The sequence below is a fragment of the Rattus norvegicus genome, chromosome 4 (genome assembly GCF_036323735.1).
Source record: "Rattus norvegicus strain BN/NHsdMcwi chromosome 4, GRCr8, whole genome shotgun sequence".
Lineage (NCBI taxonomy): Eukaryota > Metazoa > Chordata > Mammalia > Rodentia > Muridae > Rattus > Rattus norvegicus.
Genome location: NC_086022.1, coordinates 86,667,737 through 86,682,851, shown reverse-complemented (window position 1 = coordinate 86,682,851; position 15,115 = coordinate 86,667,737). Strand labels below are relative to the sequence as shown.

The following is a 15,115-nucleotide window of genomic DNA, read 5'->3' as shown; positions in this document are numbered from 1 at the left end:
CATCCATGGGCATGATACTCAGATAACGTGAGCTTCTAGGAAATACTTTTTATGAAAGGTGCATTTTGTTTCCCTGATGGCATCCTATTTGATGACAGACTGTTCTTTGAAGAACGAATACTGGATAATCAAGTTGAGGAATAAGAAGAAATTTGAGTGCAACAATTTCAATAGTTAGGAGTAAACTTGATGAAAATACTTTGTATAGTTATGGATGAAATTCTCAAAACAATAAATAAAAGTGCATTTTAAAGAAAGAGAAGTTCAAAGTCACCCTTGGGTTTAGTACTCACCAGGCAGGACACGAGACACATTCTCAAAAGTAAATGGAGGCTAGAGTGGTAAGTAAGCAATTAAGACCACTTGTTGCTCTTGTGGAGGACTAGAGCTCAATTTCTAGCACCCACATGTGAGCTCACAACCATGTGCAATTCTAGCTTCAGGGATAAGACACCCTCTTCTGGTGTCTTTAGGTACTGCATGCACGTGGCACACATACATGCTGGCAAACAACCATCCACATAAAATAATAAAAATTAAAAATAAAAGTTGGGGACAGTGTCAACCCCTTTTACTGTAGCCACAATGACAACTATCTTTACTTTCATAGGTGAAGTTGGCTACTAAACCTCTCCTTTTATAAAAAAAAAATCAGAAAACTCATTTCAAGTATTTTACAATACTCACACTTGGAATTTCTCACTAACTTGCTCCTGCAACCAGAAACCCCTTGTGTAATGAGTGATTTCTCCTTGAATAACTGTGACTAAGAAGTGAATTGTGCAGAAATAAAATGCAATTTAAAATGAAGACTTCTCAGATATACTCTATCTATGAGAAAGCTTGACCAAATACCAGAGGCTCTTTGTCAGGTGTCAGTAGACCAAGTCAAACAGTCCAGCCCAGAAATACTCTGTGGAGGAACAGTGTCTCCTATAAACACAACACTCAGTTCTACATTTAACAACTAGCCATACTCCTCATCTGAGTCCTACAGCATAAGACTTAAAATCAAATCAAACCCCTAATTTTTTTTTATATATTTTTTTATTAACTTGAGTATTTCTTATATACATTTCAAGTGTTATTCCCTTTCCCGGTATCCAGGCAAACATCCCCCTCCCCCCTCCCCTTCCTTACGGGTGTTCCCCTCCCAACCCTCCCCCAATTGCCGCCCTCCCCCCACCAGTCTAGTTCACTGGGGGTTCAGTCTTAGCAGGACCCAGGGCTTCCCCTTCCACTGGTGCTCTTACTAGGATATGCATTGCTACCTATGAGGTCAGAGTCCAGGGTCAGTCCATGTATAGTCTTTGGGTAGGGGCTTAGTCCCTGGAAGCTCTGGTTGCTTGGCATTGTTGTACATATGGAGTCTCGAGCCCCTTCAAGCTCTTCCAGTTCTTTCTCTGATTCCTTCAACGGGGGTCCTATTCTCAGTTCAGTGGTTTGCTGCTGGCATTCGCCTCTGTATTTGCTGTATTCTGGCTGTGTCTCTTAGGAGCGATCTACATCTGGCTCCTGTCGGTCTGCACTTCTTTGCTTCATCCATCTTGTCTAATTGGGTGGCTATATATGTATGGGCCACATGTGGGGCAGACTCTGAATGGGTGTTCCTTCAGTCTCTGTTTTAATCTTTGCCTCTCTCTTCCCTGCCAAGGGTATTCTTGTTCCCCTTTTAAAGAAGGAGTGAAGCATTCCCATTTTGATCATCCGTCTTGAGTTTCATTTGTTCTAGGCATCTAGGGTAATTCAAGCATTTGGGCTAATAGCCACTTATCAATGAGTGCATACCATGTATGTCTTTCTGTGATTGGGTTAGCTCACTCAGGATGATGTTTTCCAGTTCCAACCATTTGCCTACGAATTTCATAAACTCGTTGTTTTTGATAGCTGAGTAATATTCCATTGTGTAGATGTACCACATTTTCTGTATCCATTCCTCTGTTGAAGGGCATCTGGGTTCTTTCCAGCTTCTGGCTATTATAAATAAGGCTGCAATGAACATAGTGGAGCACGTGTCTTTTTTATATGTTGGGGCATCTTTTGGGTATATGCCCAAGAGAGGTATAGCTGGATCCTCAGGCAGTTCAATGTCCAATTTTCTGAGGATTCTCCAGACTGATTTCCAGAATGGTTGTACCAGTTTGCAATCCCACCAACAATGGAGGAGTGTTCCTTTTCCTCCACATCCTCGCCAGCATCTGCTGTCATCTGAGTTTTTGAACTTAGCCATTCTCACTGGTGTGAGGTGAAATCTCAGGGTTGTTTTGATTTGCATTTCCCTTATGACTAAAGATGTTGAACATTTCTTTAGGTGTTTCTCAGCCATTCGGCAGAGGAATGTATTTCTAAAGCCATAATTTTTAATATGGAAACTTGAACTTCACCGGTGTGTAGGTGTGTATCATCATCATCATCATCATAACCATCACCATCACCATCACCATCACCATCACCATCACCATCATCACTGAGTATCAAACCCAGGGACTGTCTATTCTAGTCAAGAGTTCTAAGAATGAGCTACCTCCCGATCCTCATTCAGTTGTGCTTAAAGAACTGGCATGATGCCATTACATGTGCATTATGGGTTAAATTTGATCATCTTCAAAAAGCCTCCTTAGTTTAGCCATGCCCATAAACTTAATTATTCACAAGAATTTAAAAGAATTAAACTGATTGACACAGTCAAGCACAGTCTGACACACAGACCAAGTCAAGCAGTCCACCCCAGAAATACTCTGTGGAGGAACAGTGTCTCCTATAAACACAACACTCAGTTCTTATTAATTTGATCTGATGTCACAATGAACTGGTTGCAGTACACAATGACAAGCCCTGCCCTCTGTCCCTGGCATCCAACTATAGCACCAACCTACACCTGCTTTTGTAGGAAGACAGACTGATAACTGTGTTTTTTATCCATTGTCACTGATTTGGCATCAGTAAGACTGAGCACAGTAAGCTTGGGAGAATTGATGCTATTTTCATTCAAAATCCTTACCAGGCCCTAAAGCCACTTCTTGATGAAGTTGAAAGGAATTTGATGATTTTTCACTTACACTTTCCTTGTGGTCATAAAGCAGTCTATTTAGAGAATTCATTGAAGGGAAATATACAGACCAGTAGACCAATATGTAGGTCGACTTAAAATATGGAATTAAGATTAGAACTATTTCTATTTAATGGATTTTATTGTACTTGATAACCACGGGAGTTGATTGAACTTCTCAGTGATGTTCCTCCCATTCTCACTCCTGAGAAATCCTGGTGGCTGTGAGATTCTGGTTTCAGTCTTTACCTTTGTTTTGCATCTCCTAGGAAGAGTGAGCCTGGGCCATCTTGTGTATCCCATGTCCTGATAACCAACCCCCCAGTGGCATCCTTCTGCTCTCCCTTCAGACAGATGTGTGCCTATCTTCTTTTAGGCTTCCTTGGTTGTTTTCTTAGTCCTTGGACTTGATGAAACTTTGCTATCTTTAAGGCAGGTGTTCTCCGATGATTTGATTCTCTTGGGTTTTCTCGACCATATTGTAACAAATATAAATCTGTCTTCAGATGAAATGATGTGGAAAATAGGCCAAAATGACAAAAGTTTGGGAACTCTTGCTGTTGTCTGACCTTTTCTGCCACAACCAAGGTGATGCTGCAGCTGCAGGGACATGGAATCCTTTCTAATTACTTTAAAATTAGCAAATTAGTCCTCACTAGCTTGAGTGCTTAGCATATTCTCATTATGTGCACTATAGTATGTTACACAATGACAAACATATTCTAAGGTTATTTTCTACAAGCAGCTAAGTCCATCTGTTGTGTTTTCTCTAAACAGGAAGGAAGAAAGTATCCCTTCCTTCTCAGATGGTAACACTATTTCTTACATTAAGAAGGTATCTTGTTGTAGCTTTATGTTTACAGAGAGAGGGGGTAGACTTATTTCTTTAATAAATGAATTACTCTTAGCACGAGAATCCAGCATCCTTCTGGATTGAGAGAGCAAACATCTGGAGTGCTCTGGGTACCAATTAAGATGAATCATCATGACAACACATGTTCTGATTAGTATCCTATTCCCTTAGCCATTTGTCCATGGAAGCTCCTTTGACCTAATTAAACATACGGCCAGTAAATGCAGGCTGTGCCACAGCATGAAATACTTTGTTTCTGAAAACATTTTACAGCCCTGTTCTCTCGAGAACTTTAGCCAATGTGTAAATACATTCCAATGTCCCTGTCATTGAATGGAGAAAACGGCAATGTTATTGGAGGTACTTGCTATGCATCAGGACAATGCTCCACTAAGGAGACTCTCCTGGGCTGTGTGACCTAAACATTTTTGTTTATATACCTCAAATAGATTATTTTGGAATCTATTCTGTGCATTGACCAAATATTAAGAGATGCTGTGGGCTCAGGTATGCACAAATCTGTTTCTGTTCGGTTGAGGATGACTTTTGGGAAACCTATGGGCCAGTGTGTATATTGGTGAGAAGAGGTTAGGTGGAGACTTGCAAAACCTTTTAGCTTAGCTTATTTTAGATAGAATTCCTTCTTAGGATCAGGGAGCATGGGGCCAGCAATTATTCATAGCTCTAGCACTGCTGAGTCATGATGAATCAGACCCATTGGCTCTAACATGCACCACAAATCAGTACAATATGAATATAACTTTATTTTGAATCTTTGATGGATTATGCAACAGAAGATAGCACATAATAGACATCTTTTCCCTGTAGAACTTGTGCTCTGTAACTTTGTAACCATAGAGTATATACACTGTATATATGTGTTGCATAATAGATTAGCGGGTTTAAAAAAATTAAATGTGTTGTAGGATGGGAACTGTCCAACACCCTTTCATGCTTTTGTCCCAGCTACTTAGACTCCAGTCTCTTATAAAATAACTGTGTAGCAAAAATATCAATCAAAAGCCCATTGCCTGTCTTTTTGTTAAAGATAACATTATTCTTTTCTAACAACTTTATTTCATAATTATTGGTATATAAACTTTTATTGTTTCATTTCATCTCGGCATTTCATTACACTCATAATATGTCATTATATTTGTTAAGGAACCTGGTTTGACAGAAAAAGATAAAAAATATATATTTACTTTTTATATTTTTAATTAAAGTATAATTTTATCATTTCCTTTTCTCCCTGCAGCTCCCCCTCATATCACCTCCCTTTGACTCCTCCCATATCCTTCTCTAGACTCAAATTGATAGCCTTTTTTTCTTTGATTATTATTGTATATATTATTGTATATATTATATATGTGTCCTATATGCACCAATATGTAAGTACAACTTGTTGGGTTCATTTTTGTTGTTTTTATGTGCATGGTTTCAGGTGACAACCTTGCATTGGATCACTATTCAGAGAACTCATCTATGGTGGAGGCCAGTTCTCTATCTCTCAGGACTCATTAGTTGTCTAGAGTTCTTTGTCTAGGAGTAGGGTACCATAAGACTCTCCCCTTTCTGTGTTGACATGTCTATAAATATTATCATCATTCAGGTTTGTTGATCTATTCATTTCTAACACAGGCAATCACACTGCAGACTTCCTGAAATTCTGACCTTTATAATCTTTTATTTCCATGATGTCCCCTGAGTCATAGATGTAGGAGTTCTGCTGCAGATATATCTATTGTGGCTAGAGTCTCCACAAACTATTGATCTTTGCATGAGTTCAGTTGAGGTTTTCCATAGATTATCATTATTTTCTGTAAAGAGACATGTCATTGTTGAGAGGAAATAGCTACATTTGCCTGTGTATATAAAAATGGGATTTAGAATGTGGTCGAGGAATTATGGTGGTGTAGCAACAGTACATTCTTTTCTAAGATCCATGGTCTAACTAGCCCCAGGTAGTTGGCTAAGTTTCTGTGAGCAGACATGATTTCCCTTATGTTAAGTAGACCGCAAATCCTCTTGAATAGCTGTCAGTGACCAACAACATGTGAGTGCCACTACTATGTCACAAGTTGGGTAGGACTATTTAATTTCTGCTCTTCCTTGGCAGCTTCCTAGTATTTTCTGGTACTACAGAAGCTAGACTATAGGAAGTAGGCTTTCAGGTTAGACCCAGCTTGACTAATCCAAGTCCTGTGTCCTACTCATGTGGTATTTTTGCAATAGGGATTTATATTCAACCTCTGAGAAATATTCAGGGCAACAGCAGTAACCTATATGGCTTTGAGAGTCATCTAGACTATCCTCACCAGCCATATGAGAGGAGATTCTTGTGGCTAATATTGGGGTTATGCTTAGTCTATGCTTATCATGAGAGCATTGTCAGCCCAAGTCACATCACTGTGCATGTGCATGTGTGTATGTATATATGAACATAAAATGATTCCTTGAGGCATTATCAAACAACCTTGGTGCTATTTGTTCCTCCTTCTGCTTCTGTATTGAGCTCTCTCCTAGTTACTCCCCTCTCATTTTTTCCATTTCACCGTCAATATCATCTGTATCCTGTTATTCCCCTCTGAAGTATCCCCATGGTCCCTTTATACTCTCCTACCTTCTGTGGTAACTCCATATTGTATACTAATATTTGAAGATTTGGAACTAGGTACTGTAGATAAGAGAGATTGTGCAGTGTTTGTCTTTCAGGATCTGAGTTACCTCATTCAATGTAAATGCTTCTAGGCCTATCCATTTACCTTTGAATTTCATGATTTCATTTTTTAACAGCTGTACAGTACTCTTAAATGAATAGTGTGTTTTTCACTATACATCCATTTGTTGAAGGACATTTATGTTTCCATTTCCTATTGTAAATAAGCTGTTGTAAATAAGATAGCTATGACCTTGGCTGAGCAAGTATCCCTGAAGTGGGATGTTGACTCCTTTGGACATCTGCCAATGGCTGATGTAACTAGATCATATCATAGGGTTATTTTTAGTTCTTTTGACCATTCTCCATACTGATTTCCAGTGTGGCCACACCAGTTTGCCTTCTGACAAACAGACACTGAACTCAGTTATATTTTTATATATTTAGTATTGTTATATAAATAATATATGCTGCTATATATAATTTATATAATATTGTTATATTTATTGACTTACATCTGTTGAGCCATCCTTGAATTTCTGGGGTGAAATTAGCTTGATCGTGGTGAATCATCTTCTTGATATGTGTCTGCTTTCAGTTTTATCATTGACCTTGAATCTCTATTCATTAAATCTCCATAGAGGTGTTCGTTTGTTTGTCTTGTTTTTACCTAGTTTCGGTATTAGTACAGTATGACTTCATAGAATGAATTTTGGAGTGTTCCTTCTGTTTCCAGTTTTTTAATAATTTGAGAAGTATCAATTGTAGTTCTTCAAAAGTATGGTAGAACTCTGCTATAAATTTACCTACATGTGGCTTTTTAGCTAGAAGGCTTTTATTACTTTCCAGTGTCATCCATTGCAGTGGAGCTGCTTAAGTTGTTAATGTCTTCTTGGCTCAACTTTAGTAGCTTAGAGAAATAAAAAAAATATAAATTTCTTTTAAATTCCCTAACTTATTGGAGTACAGGCTTTTTTTTTGTTTTGTTTTTGTTTTTTTTTTTTCTTTTTTTTTTTTTTTTTTTATTAACTTGAGTATTTCTTATATACATTTCGAGTGTTATTCCCTTACCGGGAAAGGAGTACAGGCTTTTAAAATATTCCCTTATAATATTCTTTCTTCTTTATCTATCATAGTGTTTCACAATTAAGTTTTGATTTTGTTAATTTGGGTATTCTTTTTGGCTAGTTGGGCAAAGATATTCATCTTATCTTCTCAAAGAACCATTTCTTACATTCCATGATTCTTTGCATTATGTTCCTTGTTTTTCTTTCATTAACTTCAGCTTTTGTATTTATTATTTCTTGCCACCCACTGAGTTTAGACTTGGTTGGTCTTGATTCTTGTTTTGTTTTGTTTTGTTTTGTTTTGTTTTCTTTTTTGTTCTTACAGCAAATTATTAACTCATTTATTTGTACTCTTTCTGATTTCTTAATGTATGCATTTAGGGTTATGAGTTTTGCTCTTAGGGATGCTTTTAATCTGTCCCTGAGGTTTTATATATTCATTTTCATTTAACTATAGGAATATTTTAATTTCTTCTTTGACTTATTGATTATTCATCAATGTCTTGTTTATTCTCTAGAATATATGGGATCACTTCAATTTTTCTATATCTGTTAAAATTTGTTTGTGCCCCAGAATGTGGTCTATTTTAGAGAAGCATCTGTGTGCTACTGAATAGAATGTATATTCTTTGGTTGTAGTGAGAATTTTAGTTTCTTTAAAAACACAGAAATATTATAAGAGTGTGTTTCCATTTTAAACCTCAGTGTGTGATATAGGGATGCTTCAGATTCTTTGCATCAGCTGACTATGATTTGCATCATGCTCTAGCTGGGGCATAATTTTGCCAGTGGCAGAATGTCTCTGTGATTATTGACATTTAGAATTCTGGGAACTCTTCAGAGAGTATATAAATGCTAGGGACCAGAGAGGTACGGTCATTGGTGGGTTGGTGGGATGGTGGTTAGATGCTATTGTTTGCAGTTTGTTAAGTAATGTGTGCAAAGAAGAAGAAATTAGATATTCGGACAGCGAAGATCAAACTTGTCCCAAGGAACCTGATACCTCTAATCAGTAGGAAGTCATCTAATGATAATGGTGCCCCTGCTATCCTTTTTTCTCTCCTGTCTAATGTTAGGGGATTGAAAGGGTGGAAGGAAAAAGAACCCCCAAAATAGCCAAAAGTCAGACTATATTTAGCATTTGGATAGAATATTCTTTAGATATCTTTTAGGTCCTTTTGGTGTTAAAAGGTCATATAATTCTCAGGTTTCTCTGGTTATTTTTTGTCTAGAAAACCTGCCTATTGACAAGAATGGGGTGTTGAAGTCAACTGATATTATTGAATTTGTATTGTCTGTTTCCATTGCTATGCTCTTTATTTATTAAGTGTGCCAAAGTTGGATGATATGTTTAATATTGTAATTTTTCTTTTTTAATTGGTCCTTTCACTAAAATGAAGTGCCTTTCTCTGTCTTTTCTGATTAATTTTAGTTTGAAGTCTATTCTGTCAATTATTAGGATGGCAATACGTGTTTGCTTCCTCATCCTGTTTGTTTGACACACTTTATTTTACCCTTTCACATAGGTTGTGCCTATCTTAAAGCTACTATAGACTCTCACAAACAACAGAAGGATGGATTTTATTTCTTAATTCATTCAGTTACTCTTGATTAGAGAGTTGAGGCTGTTAATATTAATCCTTTATTGAGGGTGTGTGTTGATGTTAGGGTTTCTTTCACTCTTTGAATTCTCTGTCATGCTTTACATTTCCTTAGTTATCGTCTTTATTGTTTGGTTTTGTTGTCGCATCTCTTGGCTCTGCTCATGCCGCTCTTCAATTCATAGCATCACTCCCAATATTCTATTTAGCATTTTCTTTAGGTATTGTATATTATTTCTTTTAGGCTATGGAAAGTTTTTATTTCTTCTTCAATTGTGGCTATGTTTTTGGGGGGGAGGCATAGTAGTCTCCATTGGCAGTCAAAGTCTCTTAAAACATACAGTGCATTGTTCCAGGCACTTCTGGCTTTCAGACTTTTCCACTGTGAAGTCAGCTATGGTTATGATAGGTTTTCCTTAGATGTAACATTATCTTTTTTTCTTGTCCAGCATCCAACAATTTTTCTTTGATCTTTGCATTTAGTGTTTTAACTATGATATTAAATTAAACCTTGGAAAGTTTGGTTTTTAGCATTGTCTAACTAGGATTTTGTGTACTTCTTCTATGGGTATTGATATATATTTCTTTAGTTTGGGAAAGTGATATATTTCTTTAGTTTGTGATCTTTTTAAAGATCTGGTCTATTAGATGGTTTTGAGATTCTTCTCCGTTATCTATGCCTAAAATTTGAAGATTTGGTCTTAGTGTCCCACATTTTCTGCTTATTTCTTTCCTGTTCTTTCTTTAAAAAAACTTTTCTTCTTCACTTATTTGATATAGATCTTTTGTTCTATCTTTGAGTCCTGATATTCTACCTTCTGCCTAATTCATTCTACTTGTAAGATAATTCCTTTGAGATTTCTTATTCAAATATTGAGTTTTCAATTCTGTCTTCATTTCAATTTATGTTCTCTTCAATGTTTCCTTCTATTGAATTTTGTTTTCAAATCTTTAACTATCATCATCATTTCATTCAGTTGTGTATTTGTATTTTCTTGGACATTACTCGGGTACTTATTGCTATCTTTTTGCTGTTCAACAAGATATTTAAGAATGTCTTTTTAAAATTACTTTAATTCTTTGATAATATTTATGATTGTCCTTTTAAGATCTGTGTCCTGGGTATCATCTAGGTAGTTCTCATTGAAGAATACTGCTGTGGTACTACTGTGGTTGACGAGAGCCGTGCTATCTTAGCCATTAATGCTGTTTTTATGATTTCATCTGGGCATGTGGACTTTCTTTGGTGTGTATCTGATGTGAGATCTGTTCTGCCTTATATTGAGCCAGTGCAGAAGTTATGTGGTAAAGCTTGGGGATGAGCTCTTTAATTGGACCAGGCAAAATATGGCACCAAGATTGGAGTTTGGCATATGCGTGTAGAGATGGCATCAGGCAGTGGGAAAGATGAGAGAGGAAGTGTCTCAAAAGTCAAAGATGGCTTGGAAACAGAGTAGGTTTGAAGGTCACAGATCTGGAGTGAGGCCTGTGGGTATGAAGATGGGAGCAAATAGATTGAAGGATAGGTAATGGAAGAAGCGACTTACCAGGTAAAGATGGCCTGTGAACTAAATGGCTCCTACACTGTGGATCCGCATCTCAGCTTCTGAGGTAGGGAGAAGATTTTATGAAAAAGGTGACTTTTGTTTTTTAACTAATATTGATACCCAGAACATATAAAGTAGTAATAATAAAATACACATTTATTTGTCTCTCCCCTAGAAAAAATTATATTTTGTCATGTTCTGTGCAAACAATTAGAGAAACAAAAGTAACCGTATTTCCCAGAGTAACTATTGATTTTTATTAAATCCTTGAAACAAACAAACAAACAAACAAACAAACAAACAAACAAGAGCCAGCTTCTTTTGAAATAATCTATACTGACCCATGGCTGTCTACATTTTGAGTGCCATATCTCAGCTAGATATGCATGATCTCAAGGACTGTGTCAAATGTACATGCTCAATATTTATCTTAGAGATCTCATAAGGAGGAGTTCCTGATGTCCAAGTGCGGATGTGTACGTTTCTACACACTACATTGCTACAATAAGTGATAATTTTACTGCCTCTGGCACAAACCATCATGAAGGCATCAGAATTCATTCCTTTTCTTTATCCATGTTGAAGCATCTAGTGATTTCCCAAATTAATAAATCCAAGGAAAGCTGTCGGGTTGTTTCAGGTCATGATTCCATGTCCCACCAACTTTTCAGAAAACCTTTCTTAATCTTCATGTTCCTGATTCCTTTGGATTCACAAATCCAAGGACTGAGTAAAAAGAACACTGTTTTGTGTGCGGATCGTATGTTACCGACACCAGTGTAAATGCAGGTCCATGCAAGACTTACTGACCTGGCAGGAGTGGTTAGGGCCCTGCAATGGCATATGTAGCACTTTACCTAAAAGTGTGTGAAAGCAGAAAGACACAAAGACTCCTGTCAGACAGAACATGGACAGGTAACATTCCAGATTTGCAAAGGAAGCACATACCACATAAAAGAAGAGGGAAACAGTAAAGGAACAGGAAAGTTTAATGACATCACCATTTACAGTGGTGTGACGGCACCATGGATGAGAAAGAGAGGCAGGATGGGGGGCAAGCACAAGACCCAGGAATCTATTATGAGTAAGAACTACAGAAGTTTATTGTACTTGAAGTAAGATGGGGCATTCTGTAGAACATAGATAGCCTAGCATGTAGACGACATAGGTCAGTCTTTTAGAAATCATAATCCTATGCTCATCTAAAAAAGTTTATCTTTTTCTACTGTCTACTGATTGATTCATGTATCCATTTGTCTGACTAACTCTGATAGAATATGTGAGCAGAGCATTTAGTTTGAACAGTACTGTAATGTTGATAGTATACGCAGTTGAATTAATTTAGAATAATTTTTCTATCACCTTAGCTTTTATTGAGGGTACAAGAGAAAATGTACACATTGAAAATAACCCTTTAAAACACCTGCATAGCCTGAGACTAGAACAGTGAAATCTACACCTGGATAGATATCTCTAAAATAATGGATTTTTCAGTATTTCTTCGTATTCTTATTAATAAACTATATAACAAATGATTATTCATATCACAGAAGAATATATTTGACAATTAAAATTGGGTACTAGGATTATTTTTACTGTTTATTCTCTCCATATTTTTTTATATTTAACATTTGGAAGATATTTAAGTCACTTGCTATACGGCTTTGAAATTTTCATTGAGTTTAAACGGAGATAACCATGGTATTTTTCCACTTGAAAATATGGACTTGGCTGCTGAACTGTCCTCAGCCAACCCAAATTACATCTTTGAGTCTGTAAAATTGAGTCAGACTATTAGAAAATAAACCCAAAAAAACTGCTAAAAAATGTTTGCAATGAGTTATGTTTACAGTGTTTTGTTTAAGGCCAGGGCCATATTCTTAGAACGTCTCCCTGGCTGAGGCTCAGCTGATACCCCGAGAATAAACAATAGGAATGATAAACAAATTTAAAAAAACTATACCACATTCACTTGAACCTTGACTTGTTTCTTTAAAAGCATGACTTTTAGCCCAAATGGCTACAAGAGCTGAGCTCAGCATCAATTGCCAACAGGATGCAGAGGAAAGGTAAACCAGGCAAGGCCCCCATTTCAAACCCATCTCCCACTTCTGTAAGAAGTTTCTGAGATATCATTACCCACCACCATGAAGCAAGCACACTTATGTGAATTCTCGTGGTATGTTTGTGCCTTAGGATTCAAAGCTAACCAAGCTTCTCCTTGTGAGGCGTAAGGAGCAGGTAGGAAACACTAGCCTAAACATTTTCTTTAATCATCCTAAGATGGCCTAGTTTTTCCATTTTAGTTCATGAGTTATTCCTTTGAAAGGAAGTGCATTTAATGTTTTTGTTGGCCTTCAAAGAGTTGGCCATGGATTTATTACAAATGAAATTTAAAGCAAACTATTATAACTACAATTCAGTACAGCAACCTCTCTAATAATGTCTTCAGAGTCTTCATTTTTATATACTCTATGGGCTTGCTGATGTTTTCTCAATTTCCATTTAACTAGACAACAGAAATATAAATTGAACTGCGTAAACACACATAGGAATTAGAGTGAGGAGAAGCTCAGGTATGATTAACAAATCAGGGCAAAGATGCCTTGTGGCAGGTGTCCCCTCTCCAGAGATCAGCTGCACAGACTGCCATCCATATGAGACTTTCATATATGAAATATAAAATTTTGCCAAATCATACCATGTTATTTATGTCATGCAGTAAAGAACAAGAGGGTAGACAGAAATAGATGATTTTCCCCCTCTCGAAGGGTCAAGTCTGTCTAAGAACATCACCCTCTGAGTAGCCATAAAAGTGGACATCTTAGGCTAAAGCACCTTAAATAGAAATTACCCTAAGCAAGCTACGTGTTTGAGGCTGGGGTGATGGCCAGGAATCTGTAACCTCTTGGTCTTTTGCTGTTGATCTTGTATATAATGATAACAAACCCACATATTGCTCAAATATACAAACTTCCTTTATCCTCACCCCTCCATGGACAAAGAATATAAGATCAGTTGAGGTCTAGAGCCTGAGGAAACAGTCATTCCTTTGTTTTACACTTAAGCAATGATTAGAAAGGTCGGAAGATCTAGAGTCCTCTGAGTTCCTCGAAGACTCTGAGTGGACCTCTTTCCATCGCTGGAACAACATTTGACAGCAGGCCATTGATAACCCAGACTGCTTGCAACATTTCAGGGCTGTCATACTCCTTGTTGATCGACCAGGCAGAGCCTGCTAAGTTTAACAATGGTGATTTTGAGCAAATTATTCTCAGCTTCCTTCTAACCAATGTGCCTTATTTAAAACAAAACAAAGCAAAGCCCTTATGCCATCCATCACAACCAAAATGAAGTTTGTAGAAGAGGACTCAGGTATATTTGTGAGTGAGATGAGTACCATCTATAAGGAGTCCTGTTATGTATGACCTTAAGTTGACAGTGACAGGCCTGAGCACTAAGAAGGGAGATCCAGTTTTCAACTCCCTTGTGGGCCAAACTGTATAAGCTATGGAAAAATTCTAATCCTCGGTGTTAGCTTTTGTCATGTCTCCCTCCCTTGCTGCCAAGTGCTGTCAATGGAGAGGGACTGGCCCAGGTTTTTGTTTTTGTGGTTTTTTCTCTATTATTTCTCCCAAATGGGTGCAGTTGCTAATGGAGGGTAAACATAGCAAACTCCAAGCCCTGAGTAAAGAGGAGCAGCAGGAGGTCGGGATCAATGGCCCCTGAAAAAGGGAGAATTGACTATAATTACAATAGATCAGAAGAGGCTGTCCTATCTTCCAACTAGTTTTCTGCCTAATTTCAGCTAAGTTTTATTTAGGAAAGTATCTTTAAATTTGAAGGGGAAGCTTTCCTTGTCCTGAGATCACTTCTAGGACTGCTGCAGATGAAGCTATTACCCTTCCCAGAGTCCAGAACCCTGCACCATCATTCCTTTGTGTCCCTGCACAGCAGGGAACTTTTTGAACAGGGAAGGGTGACTTACAGGATGATACCAGTGCCTGCCAGTCTTACAGGGGCTGTTAATTTAAATCCCTTCCAAGACCTTTGAGGACATATGGGATAGAATTCACCAGGTTGAAAAAAAAATCCAACATTGTCTATTTCCATTAACTTCCTTCTGTTTTCATCTTTGTTTTCTTCTTTGGCTCTTAATCTGGATGCATTGCATGGTGGTTTGGGCTGGGGCATTTCGTGTTCGGAATGTCTTTGCAAAGCTTCTGTAAATGGGGCAAATATTCTAAGAAGGTTTTGCCTAAAAGCAAGATTATAGCCATCTGATTTCTTCTAATCCCACCAACCATTGAAATACATTAGCCACACTCTCAGCCACTGT

General features: G+C 37.4%; 1 protein-coding gene across 9 annotated transcripts in view; it reads left to right on the top strand.

The window, feature by feature from the left end:
* The window catches only part of Pde1c (phosphodiesterase 1C), a 479,074-nt gene that overhangs the window by 425,296 nt on the left and 38,663 nt on the right, over nt 1-15,115 (top strand).